At 36.9% G+C, this 13,582-nt stretch overlaps 1 long non-coding RNA gene across 1 annotated transcript; it reads left to right on the top strand.

Annotated features, from left to right (window-relative positions):
* Positions 1-3,631: 3,631 nt before the first annotated feature.
* On the top strand, positions 3,632-13,426 carry LOC137038106 (uncharacterized). Its single transcript, XR_010897387.1, has 3 exons — positions 3,632-3,826; positions 5,073-5,182; positions 13,052-13,426. It is a non-coding gene; the product is annotated as an uncharacterized lncRNA (long non-coding RNA).
* Positions 13,427-13,582: the final 156 nt, after the last annotated feature.

Consider the following 13,582-nt stretch of genomic DNA (forward strand, 5'->3'; position numbering starts at 1 on the left):
GCTGGAAGCAGCCCAAACTGTCTGCAGGGTCCTAGAGCACACAGGGCTTGAGTTACACACTTTCAAAAATTTATTTATATAAAAAAATCTAAAAGCACATAATTTTGGGGGGGTTATAACAGCTTTCAACATTTACTTACATGTTTATGACTTTTAGCAGTGTTTTATGTAACTTTAAAGGGTTTCCTGTAAAATGAAACCAACATTTTGAACCTTGACCACTGTATGTGTGTATGGGAGGCTTTTCAATTTGGGTAGGCTAAATCCAGCCGGAAATGGTACCAGAGTAATTTAGTGTACATTACTTTGTGTAAAACAAATGTCAAAGTGATGCATATCTCCAGAAAGTAGAGACTCTAAGCTTTCAAATCATCTTGACATCATAGCTCTTCCACAGACATTTAAAATGGAAAGTATATGTCATTCCCGTCCCTGTACATAGTCCACGGAGTTTAAGGGGTTAAATTACACATACGGGACCCGCAGAGCGATTCTATTGGCTGAAAGAAATTTTAATAGGTAATCTGTTCAGAGCCTGATTACAATTCTTACAAAATCGCGTTTTGATTTTTGCTGTTTAAATTGTGTTAAAATAGTTTTTAATGATAAGATATATAAGCCTATCTCGTATATAATCAGGGTGCGAACTACGGGGGAGCTAGGGGGAGCTCGGCTCCCCTAAATAAGACATGGGCTCCCCTGAAAACGTGATTTGTGAAATTTTGGGGGGTCTCAAAAATATTGACACTGTGTTATTTTGAGGTGCAATTTCATTTTTATGTAATGTAATCATTGTGGATTATTATTTGTAAAATTGCTAAAAATATATAATTAATTCATGCATGACGGCAGTTTAAATCTAATTCACTTCAATAAAGATAACTATACATGCTGTTCTTGTCATGACCATCAAGGTGTGGTGGCACTGCGGTGCAAATTCCACTCATGTTTAGTACATGTCAACGCAAAGATTCGCAGAAAAACCAAAAACGAATATCCACTTCTTGATCTTGGATTTCTGGAAGAACAGAAAAAGAGGCTGACCTCAAGCCTCTGTGGTCGCTTCTGTGTTAAGGCATGTTATTCCCAATTATGTGTTGTGGCTGGGTTGATATAGGTCTGCGCGACTATCGATTGAATTATGGTTTTCTTCTGTAGCCTGACGAGTAACTTCAACCGTTGTTCATGTGAACTCAAAGACAGCCGGATGCTTTGTTTATAGATTTGTGGACTTTTTGACCTATCAATTCTTGTTTTTTTCTTCCTTCATTAAAATCAAAGATGTTCTTCAATGATTGTAAATTGTATATTAAGAGTCTCCGCAATGCATTAAGCAATAGATTGACGCGTTCGTCTGTGTGTGAAGGAATATACACGTCCTCTTTTGTGTATAGGGATGCACCCCCCCCCCCCCCGAAAAGTGGGCTCCCCCAAAGGCCACAGTATAGTTCGAACACTGTATATAATCTATTTATTTTGTGCACCTGTTCTGTTGCTGGGGTTTTTTTTTTTAAATTCTTTATTATTTACATTATAGGTACATTACTATGTCATGATTTTGTACTGGTAACGTACTTAGTTTATCAGTCAAAATAATTAGCAATCAATTACATATTTCAAATAAATGTTTTGCGTGTGTATGTCTGTAGTATGGCAATGAATTCATAGTTTATTTTTAAACAATTGCTTGTCCAGAACCACGTATAACAACTTTTGATCAGCGATTTAAAACCTCTACCAGCGGACACAATTTCATAGGCAGACAGGCATAGCTGTCAACCCTCCCGTTTTTCCCGGGTTTCTCACGTATTTTAGCTCTTTTCCCGCTGTCTTCCCGTTTTAGTATTTTCCCGTAAAATATCCCGTTTTTTACGCTCTGATTGTCTTAACTCAGAACACGCAACTACATCTGTGTCTGAAGCTTTTAACGGTCTACTGAGAGAGAGAGAGAACAAAACGACAGCCCACGGACAGAACTAAACATTCAAATAGCCTAGTTTCACTTTACACTAGATTGTGATAATGTGATTTAATTTAGATTTTGGCTTCTTTGGCAAAGATTATAATTTTGATATTCATATCTAGCGCAACTTAATTCCCATTGCAGCAGTTGCCTACGCTGTCATTTCTCCATATAACTCAAACGCAATGACAGAATAAGCACGATCAGTGATTGTTGTAAAATGCAGTCTAGCTACTGTTGGTAAATTGTGGGACGCGTTTAATAATAAAAAGAGCGATTAAAAGCACAAACATGTGTGCAAGAGATTGTTCCCAAGTCGGCGCGCGCACTCTGAAACAGCCGCAACGAGACGAGCAAATCACACTTTCGGTTTCACACTCGTGTCTAAACGATCAAATGTACTCAAACATCTATGTCAAAATGACCGGCTTGGAGAGTCTCTTAAACACAGTTTGTGTCTAAAATGGACGTAGTTATTATGGATAGTCGGGAGAAAGTGTAATGTATCTGCCTATTATCAGTCGCCTATAGATCTGCACATCTGTCTTAAAGAGGCAGCGGTGTAAATAAACATGATGACGAATTACTGCGAATTAAACAACCAAATGCAAAGATAAAATCACTCACAGCTCTTGAATGAATAACCAGCTTTAATAAGCATTATTTTGGCTATTTATGATAAACTATGCAGTGTTATTTTACGTTTGATTAGCCTACTAGAATTCTTCCTGAAATTAAAGCACTGTGCAGGCCTATATAATGTGTATCTTTGTTAATTGTGTGTGTGTGTATACAGGGGCGTAGCACCAAATTTTGGGCCCTGGGTACAAACCATCTTGCTGGGCCCCCGTACCATGTATGTGTATGTATAGAAAACTGACTTCCCTGCCTTGGGCCCTGGTTACTCAGTACCCTTTATCCCCCCAGTCCCACGCCCCTGTGTGTGTATATATATATATATATATATATATATATATATATATATATATATATATATATATATATATATATATAATCTCAAAAAGTACCGATAAGAATACCGTTAAAGTACCGGACCGATAAGCAGTATCGTTAAGTAGTAATACCAACCTTAACGATACCCATCCCTAGGTTTAACCAACCAAAACCAAAACCGAGTAATGTTAATTTGTTCCTAAATAAAGCACTTCAAACATATACATTGGTCTGTCATTCTTTAATAGATATTGTGTAGTTATAAACTCTAGACTGTTAATGATTAGTGCTTTTTTTTTTTAGTTTGTGGGATCATGTATAAGAATCATGTATAAAAAAAGCTATACTCTTTACTGGTAAATATTACAGTAAACAAACATTACAGACAATAGACCAAGGCAGCTCTGGCATAATGTCAATAACATTATGCTTAATATATATTGTGTAGTTATAAACTCTTTAGACTGTTATGATTAGTGCTTCTTCTTTTTTTTTTTTTTTTTTTAGTTTGTGGACAAGAATCGTGTAAAAAAAAAAAAAAATCCCTTATTTTGGGGATGGATTCCGGGAAATCTCCCTTATTTTCAATGTTCAATGTTGACAGCAATGGACAGGATTAGTCATGACACCGGATTAGAGCGAGCTGAGTGACGCGATGAAGAACGCGCTACAGCACGCAACAGTTTCAGAACCACGTCGTCCACATAACCGGAAGTGAGCAGCGCTACCCACACGCGTGATTTTCTTTCGTTAAATATAAGCTTTTTACGGCAGTTTTCACATGGATATTAATTGGAACGATGTCTACAATATTTAACAAGAATACTTTTTAATAAAGTCCCCATACTTTTCTTTTCATATCCTTGAAACATGCATTTAAGCCAATAAGACAATTTCTGTCCTGATGTGGTGAGTGAAATCACGTTTTATCATGAAAGCTAAACATACTTTTTTTTTGCATTTGTCAAAATATATTATTTGTCGTAATATTAAACAATTATTAATTAATAAAACGTATTAATTTCGTTTTCATGGATGACAAGACTAATCCTATCAAGTCTTTCTGCAGAAATGCCATGATATGGGCATAAGAGTCACAAGTTCAGCCATTTAAATATGTTTTAAACCTATTATTTTCCCTATATGTTTTCGTGCAGAAAAACATGTTTCACTTGTTCAAGGCCTTGAACATGAACGTGAAAGAAATAATATGACTGAATATACAGTCAAATGGGAAACACTTAACAATGTTACACATTCATTAATATATTTTTAAAATAATAAAACATTGTATAGTTGAAGTAATAGTAAACTACAGTTTTTGTGTCCATTAAAATTAAATCTCCTCATACTATGTCTCGTCATACTATGTCCTAGTATTATTTTTAACATGAATGTGAAGGAAATACATACATAGGCTACACTACCGGTCAAAAGTTTCAGACCAGTAGCATTTTTAAATGTTTTTAAACTATTGGATAGCGCTAAAACCAACCGGAGCAACGAAGGTGAAACGGAGCTTGTTGATAGATTAAACATTCGCCATATCCAGTCGGACAAATGGTAAAATACATACAATAAATAGACAATAAAACAAACAAATGAAATACAGTGCTTAAATCTCAGGAAGGTCTAACATTACTGTTCAGGTAATGGCCTACAAAATACATCTAATAAAGTTATTAAATATAAAATAACACTAGTTTTCACTGTACAGATTAATAGATTCATAAATATATATATTATAAATATAAAAACTCCTCAATTTGTAATTAATTTTAACCGTGTATGTCACTGAGTTTCTTTGTATGAGCTGTGTTCATGTGTTGGGATTTCTCCTCGAGAGGCTACTAAAAGTTTGCTCAAAAGTATTTCCTTCTCAAGCAAGGCAGAATTTGACTTAGTAGGAGCAGATCGGGAGTGGCTTTGGACTGCAACATGCCTAGTGCATTATGGGTGTTGAAGTTTTCTGACTTGTTTGCCTAAAAGCCTTTCTACTGCATAGGCAGCCAACTTTTATTTAAATCCCATTTTGCCAGCAGTGAATTACCCCTTTGAATACGCTTCACCTGGTTTGATCAAATGGGTTGTGGATGTCATTTCATGTTGAGCTTGATTTAATTGGGCCTTTTTTATCGTTTTTTTTTTTTTTCAGGGAAAGGTGGAGCTGACTTTGGAGATTGTGAATGAGAAGGAAGCGGATGAGAGACCTGCTGGAAAAGGCAGAGATGAGCCCAATATGAATCCAAAACTCCATCCTCCCAAGTAATCGAACTCTCACTTAAAGGGTTACTTCAGCGATTAGCATATGGCTTTGTATCAGTAGAAACCCTGGAGAATATTCAAATTATTGTGCTTTCCCCCCTCATATCTCCCTGAGACAAGAGATTTATGCATTTTATTTCTGGAAAAATTCCTCCTATGATGCAAAATGACGATTTTTGCATCATAGGAGGAATGTTTGCCCAGAGGCTAAAGACTACAGCCAGCAGAGGGAGCCATTTCCGCATGTTTTGTATCTGCGCATGGGGGATGGGAGATTACACTCAGCTGGCAGGGAGAGCTCAGCTTGCAGACAGGATCATTTAAACGGAGCTATGGTGAGCAATGTAAGTCTTTTAACTTCTCAAATTCATTTCTATGAAAGTTAAGCTTGCAAAGGCATGAACTGAAACGTGTGCCAGACTGAACTCACGTTGTGAATGTATGCCGCGAGTGTAGTCGCGATTACCTCAGCTCTCATCACTCGTGCAGTTAGTGCTCAGTGCTGTGAGACTCGTGCGGTGACTCACTCATTATATTGAACAGACACGTTCAGTTTTTAATTGTAGTGTCTTCTCTAACTCAGTCACAGTAATGAAGTTGGTGGTGTTGGGAATGGCCTCACAGGGCAGCGAAGCATTCTGGGAATTGTAGTCTTTCATCCCCATGGGACAAAAATACATTTTCTGTCTTTTCTCAGTCTAGAAGACACCAAATTCAAAAATAATTTCACATTTCTACTGCATTGATGACCCAGTTTAAATACAGATTCATCTTCCCAGCGCTGAAGTACCCCTTTAAATAAGTTTATTGTTCTGTGTGTTAACAGAAGATGATTACAAGATTTGTTTCTCTTTTAAACCTCTCAGGCGACCTGAAACCTCGTTCTTTTGGTTCACAAGTCCATGCAAGACGTGCAAATTCATAGTGTGGCGCAAATTTAAGTGGCTGTTCATCGGCCTGGTTGTGCTAGTCTTAAGGCATCTTTACACAGAAACCGATTCTGCAGGAGCATAAAATCACAAAAATGTGCATTTACACAGACCGTTTAATCCTTCTCTGAAGCGGCATAAATGCATTTACACAGGAATTAAAATCGCGGGTAACAATGCGTTGAACATTATTTAAAAACAAAGTTTTTAAGTTTTAACAGTTTTAACAAAGTTTTATAAATTAATTTAAAACAAATAATGTCTAAAAATAGGCCCAAAATAAAAATACAGAGTTTTAAATAATTTTGTTCTGCTTGCTATATAGCGCTTTTGATGTTTGTCATAATTCTGTAGGCCTAGCCCAGTGGTTCCCCAACCTGTCCTGGAGGACCCCCAGTACTGCACATTTTGCATGTTTCCCTCATCAGACATACCGATCCAACTCATCAGCTCATTAGCAGAGATGGCAAGACCTGAAGTGGGTGTGCCTGATGAGGGAGACATAAGCTGTGTCTCATTTCGTCAAATTTCGAAGGCTGCGTCCTCCGGAGGACACGTCCTGTGTAGGATGCAGTATACGGAGTGTCCTCAATCAGAATTAAACGAGACGTCCTTCGTAGGACACACAGGCAGGAAGTATCACGTTGCTATGCCAACAAGTTCAGCCTAGTTGGGCTCTCACGCCAGTTATATGAATGAAAATTAATTATAACTTGAAAATGACTATGAAATGTTTCTTGTCTTGACAGCATTGTACTGTTCTAAACGTTTAAAATGCACTAAACAGTTGTAATCCTGTTTACCAAAACTATCTGTCTGAGGTAATAGAGCTTAAAAAAAACAACAAAAAAAGCTTGAACTACTTAATTTAAACACCACACCAACGCTCACATGTATATCTGGCGGTGGTGCCGTTTTTTCATATATATAAAAAAAAAAATGACGGTTGTTAACGGAGACGCAAAGAATTGTGGGTTATCTCCAGCCATGAAGGATACTCCTCGTGCATACTCCGAATTCCTGTGAAAGAAGGACGCATTCGAAGGTCGCATTTGGAGAGTCCTTCTCACTTTTTTGAAATGAGACGGCCTTATGACGTATGCACCCTTCAAATGCGACCTCCGGAGGATGCAGCCTTCTGAAATGAGACACAGCTATACTAAATGTGCAGTGCTGGGGGTCCTCCAGGACAGGTTTGGGAACCACTGGCCTAGCCTACTGTAATTCTGCGATTCTTCTATTTTAGGCTACGGTATTCTATAGTTATTTTATATTTCTTAATAAAATTGTGCTTGATTGACAATGCTATAAATAAAGTATTTTTAACATTATTACGGGTAGATTACCGCAGGATTAAAAGTGGACTTTAAAAGAAAGTCACTTTAGAGCAGTCACAACAAATGTTCAGGGGTGTCGCATCCGTGGGGGATACACCCACACTTTTTCCGGTGACAGGTTTCAACACCCGCTCTTTTTCCGCAGTTTTTCCGCAGTTTTCCACAAACGCCATACTGCAGTCGCTCCTCCGTTTCTCTGGCCGCTCTGTGTCTGCGCTCGCTGCGGCTGCTTCCCCTCCCTTTACATAATAGATATTTTATAGCTTAATGCTCTTTAAATATGTTGTTGCATTGTGAAAAGTTTCGGTGCGTAGGACGGACCTGTCCGCGGTCGTTCTCCGTGGTTCTGACCAAAGAAGAGCGCGGACTCTCCATTATAGCATCAGGCTGCACAGCCTATCTCTCTGAGCCCATAGACTGTAAAAGTGGTCAGGAATGTAATATTTCCCCAAAACAAAGTTTAGTTCTCAGCTCGTATGACATGAGCCCGAATATTGGACAATTCTGTTTAATTGTGAACAGAAAAACGTTACACACGTCAATCCATACCGACGATTTTGGTTCGCTTCTTATTTATTAAATAGGCCTATATAGCCTACAGACAGTTAGGCTATTTAATAAAAAAATAATGTTATAGGCTAATATTTAAACATAGCCTAACGATGACATTATTGGCTACGTTTTCTTTAACCCTTTGTCCAACGAAATTAAGCGCCGGCGCATTTTGTTCCTTTAGGACAGCGGGAACAACTCGCTCTGTAATTTTTTGCCATAGGCTACAGATAGCCTAGGTGCAATACATAGCCTAATTATAAACTATAAACTTTCTACTTTTATGTCACAATAACAACAAAGGCCGTGGATTCTGGGAACATATTGTTTATGCACTTCAAAAGTTACAAACGCTGTCTTAATTCATTTTTTGAATTTTTTTATTAAACTTTTATTAAAATTGTTATTAAAAACGATAAACTGCAAAAAGTTTGCTTCAAATTGTATGTGCGCTGATTTGTGGAGAAAAAGAAAAAAGATTATGACGGAAGAAATTGTTGAAGAGACAGAGGGAGTCAGGATTGTGTTCTGCACACTGTGTGATTGTCACTCGCGTGCTAGAGCACCGATTTGCCTGTGATCTCGGGCATTTGTCGGCGATTTCGCAAAACCTGTCGGCGACTCAAAATCGGGGCAAAAATCGGGCGGTGTGAACTAGCCTTAAGTGCTACTAAAGAGTCGCTGTCCATTTGCGAAGTGCTGTAATGTAACCTTATGGAATCGTTTCCTCTGAACGGTTCACCTAATAATTGTCATCTGATGTGGATTAGCAATCAAAACACGTCTATAAAGCAACTACCTACAGGCTGAGGCGCTGACAAAATGGCTGAAACAAAAATGATACCTTTCAAAAAGACGAAATCTATATCCTTCTAGAGGAGGTGGAGCGGGAAAAGATATTATTTTCAACAGATTTAAAGGGCATCGTACAAACAAAGAGAAACAAAACATCTGAGAGGACATTGCTACCAAATTAAAAGTTAAAAGTTAAATTATTAGTTCAAAGATGGGGTAAAGAGGTCTGCAAGAAATGGCAGGAGTTTGCAAGCCTGACAAAAAGGAAGAGGGCACTGCAGCATTATCACAATGCACTTGAGTAAAGTTAAAGGTGTAATCTGCCGGTTGTCCTGTAGGTGACCTCATAACTCTCTCTCCTTAGAGCTTCATTTTCAAGTGCTACTTAAGTTACGATGCTTTTGGGAAACAGACCTTAATATTGAGATCACTCGTACGATTGTTTTTACGATCAACTTAGGCTTACGATGCTTTTGGGAAACGCAGCCCTGGCTGACTGGCGGTTGTCCTGTAGGTGACCTCATAACTCTCTCTTCTTAGAGCTTTACAATTACTCCAGAGCACTCGTATATGGGGGTAATATTGTTGCATTATTCCAAACAAATATATTGTTATCCACAAATAAATGTAAAGCGATTCACAAAAATTAAATAATTTCACAAATCAATAGAATGAGATCCACAAATATATGCGGGAGTTTCACAAAAGTAAATTAGATTCACAAATAAATACAATGATATTTGTGAGTAACAAAAAAATCCACACATGTCAAAAACACACAACTCTGCCTTTCATAAGTTGCATTCATTTGTGAATCGCTTCCTCTGCATTTGTGGATCTCGTCTTGCGCATTTGTGGATCGCAGAACAGCACGTGGATTTTGAAACATTTCTAGCATCTAGACTCAAGATAATCAACAAATACTTAGACTCCACCCACCGTCTACTTAAGCCAATCAGATCACGGCCATATGCTGACCAATCGTAGCACGTTTTCGCTCCAACCAATCACGTTTTGGCCAGTGCTGCTGAAAAACAGAGTTACGACAGCTGATCTATATAAATCTATATATATAACTCTATATATCTATAACTCTCTCTATATATCCAACTCTATATATCTCTATAACTCTATTTATCTATAACTCTCTCTATATATCCAACTATTATCTATTTAATCAGATAACGGCCATATCGTGCTGACCAGAGCCAAGCTCTCATTTGTTCCAAACAACTATCCTGTCAATATTTTTAAATAGATAGCAGGATAGACAAGCCTTTTCATTATAGGCTATTTGCAGCAATGTCTGGCAAATATTAACACAATATGGGCATTGACGTCGCCAAGGCTTTACAGTAGCATTTTATTCTGAGGAGAGATAAAGAAGAGAATCTTCATTTGGGTCACGAGAGTACAACATATGATTTTACAGTGTTGAGTGTTGTAGCCAATCACATGCATTTCTATTGAAAATAATAACCAATTATTTTACCGTGAATGAGAATCCTCTCAGTATCGATCAAAACAAGTTTCAAACAGTCTCAAAACGCTGAATTAATTTTAGTGCAAGTTTTTACAGGATTCGTCCCACTATCTTCAAATCCTCTCATCATAACAGACAGCACAGACATGATTTAAATAAAGATAATCGTGAAGTAGTCAGATATTTTTGTTTTTCATTTTTGTATTTCATTTTCATTTGTAATGTTCCCTAATTAGCCTATGTATTTAACATTCCAGTACAAAAAAGTAACAAAAAAATATTACTTTAGTGGTATAAATCGGACTAACTATAAAAATTAATTCAAAATAAAAAAAGGTTAATGAGCTAATAAGTGTTCCTCTTCTGCCATCTACTGGCTGTTTTATTTTTAATTTTAATGTTAACGTCCTAAATTATGTTATTTTAACACTCGGAGCCTACACAACAGGTGAATATAAAGGAATGATGCTAGAATAGGGCTGTATATAATTTACCCAAGAAAGGAGTTTTAAATGGTGGTTAAAAAAACAGGGCAACCAATTTATTCAACTCTTTACATTCAGACGCTATACGTTATTCCTTGAATGAATATAAACGCATTTGACAGAAAGATCTCAGAGAATCTAAAAACTGTTGAAATGACAGATAGCATCTGGATAATAGCTTTAGCAGTGATCTCACGTTACAAACTGCAGTTAGAGTCTGACGATCTATTATATAACAATACATCAACATGCTTCATAAAAAACATCTTCTGTCAATATTCCTGAGAGGCCAATAATGCCATAAAATCTCAAAATATGCATTAATTTTTATTTCAGCAATTTTCCAGCGAGTGCACTTGAGATAGCCTTACACTGAAATGAATGGTGTTTAATACTGGAATTATTGGTCGCTCCGTGACACGCGCTCTGCATTCCTCAGTTCCTATGGAAGTGTCCTAATCACTGATCTATATGAGTTATATAGATATATAGAGTTGGATATATAGAGAGAGTTATAGATAAATAGAGTTATAGAGATATATAGAGTTGGATATATAGAGAGAGTTATAGATATATAGAGTTATATATATAGATTTATATAGATCAGCTGTCGTAACTCTGTTTTTCAGCGGCACTGGCCAAAACGTGATTGGTTGGAGCGAAAACGTGCTACGATTGGTCAGCATATGGCCGTGATCTGATTGGCTTAAGTAGAGGGTGGGTGGAGTCTAAGTATTTGTGGATTATCTTGAGTCTCGACGCTAGAAATGTTTCAAAATCCACGTGCTGTTCTGCGATCCACAAATGCGCAAGACGAGATCCACAAATGCAGAGGAAGCGATTCACAAATGCACAGGAAGCGATTCACAAATGCAGAGGAAGCGATTCACAAATGCAGAGGAAGCGATTCACAAATGCAGAGGAAGCGATTCACAAATGAATGCAACTTATGAAAGGCAGAGTTGTGTGTTTTTGACATGTGTGGATTTTTTTGTTACTCTCAAATATCATTGTATTTATTTGTGAATCTAATTTACTTTTGTGAAACTCCCGCATATATTTGTGGATCTCATTCTATTGATTTGTGAAATTATTTAATTTTTGTGAATCGCTTTACATTTATTTGTGGATAACAATATATTTGTTTGGAATAATGCAACAATATTACCCCCATACTCGTAGATCTACGATCATTTTCAAGTGCTACTTAAGTTACGATTAGGGCCGGGACTCGATTAAAAAATTAATCTAATTAATTAGAGGCTTTGTAATGAATTAATTGAAACTAATCGCATTTTAATCGCATAAAAATATTTGACCTGAGAACAGTGAGAAGTAATTTTTCACATGGATTTTAGTATACCATTGAATAATGACTGAATACATAAGCTTAATCAACAAAATATTGTTCATTTATTTCAGTCCAGCAGACCAGCGCAATGTTTGCCATTAAGTTTAGCAAAAGCATATTTGTGATATTTGAGGCTCGATGTGCTGCGGTGATACGCAAATTCCTTGTTGTATAGCTTGCACACAACCATGCTCTTGTCGACGCTTATATCCTTTCGTTTTTTAAAACAAAATTTCCCATCCACGGGGCCAAGCAAAGCGGTCTCATCAGCTTCTTCGTTCATGTTCACTATGGTTTGTTGTTGTCGTGACTCATGCGCGCTAGTTGGTGTTTCAGTATAATCAGTCCGTCGAATCCCATTCATTGAAAAACGTTCCGCGGTGCAAAAATAAGTGTGGTTAAAATTGTTATTTATTTTTTTGCGTAATTAATTAACGCGTTGAAGTCCCGTAATTAATTAATCTTAATTAACGCGTTAAAGTCCCGGCCCTAGTTACGATGCTTTTGGGAAACAGACCTTAATATTAAGATCACTCGTACGATTGTTTTTATGATCAACTTAGGCTTACGATGCTTTTGGGAAACGCAGCCGTGGCTGACTGGCGGTTGTCACGACAATGATGTAGTTTAAGGCGGCACAAGTTCGCGTTCATTTACGCTGAATCAAAACCGTTTCTACATCGCCTTTGGGCCGAGGTGGGTCAGACCCGGCATATTTTAAGTCTGCTTTGCGTCTTTACACAGAATTTTGAGCAGACACAGACCCGCTTTAGAGCCGCCTTAACTCGGCTGTGTAAAGGCACCTTTAGTGCTATTATTCATTGGGATCTTGTTGTATTCATTACCAGTAAAGACACACTTCATCAATCCTTTCACAAAGATGATGTTTAGACTTAAGATGTACAATGCTAATTATTTTGTATTTATTTATTTTCAGAACTTCATCTCCATGAAAATCGTCAAACCCTTCAATTGAGTGCAGGAGGAGTTCAGCTTTTTGTCATTTTATTCATGTAATGTATTTGGCATTTCACACAGTGAACAGAAATGGTTCATTTTCTTTATGACAATCAGACCATTAATACAGTGTTGGTTTTGTTGTGGTTGTTTAGGTTTTTACCATTAATCACTCTTTGCACCATTATTAAATTCCATCATGAATTTTCACTTTTTGGTTCAGGTTTCACTGATGTTTGGAAACATTTGTACACAAACCATGAAGTGTTTTCTATTGTGAAAGTCTTTTATTGTATTATATTCTCAGATCATTTTAAAGTTTATTGGTTAAATGTTTAAAATTGTTAAATAAAAAGTGTTTTAAGTGTGTCAATTTGTCTTGAATTAGATTTCATTATTTTGTCATTTTATCAATAAAAACAATAAAAATGTTCAATTTACATTATCTAAGGGCACACAAATGCAAGTATTCTGGGATTGTGATATGATCAGAGTTTACTGGATTGAGATT

Source organism: Pseudorasbora parva, chromosome 13 (genome assembly GCF_024679245.1).
Source record: "Pseudorasbora parva isolate DD20220531a chromosome 13, ASM2467924v1, whole genome shotgun sequence".
Taxonomy (NCBI): Eukaryota; Metazoa; Chordata; class Actinopteri; order Cypriniformes; family Gobionidae; genus Pseudorasbora; species Pseudorasbora parva.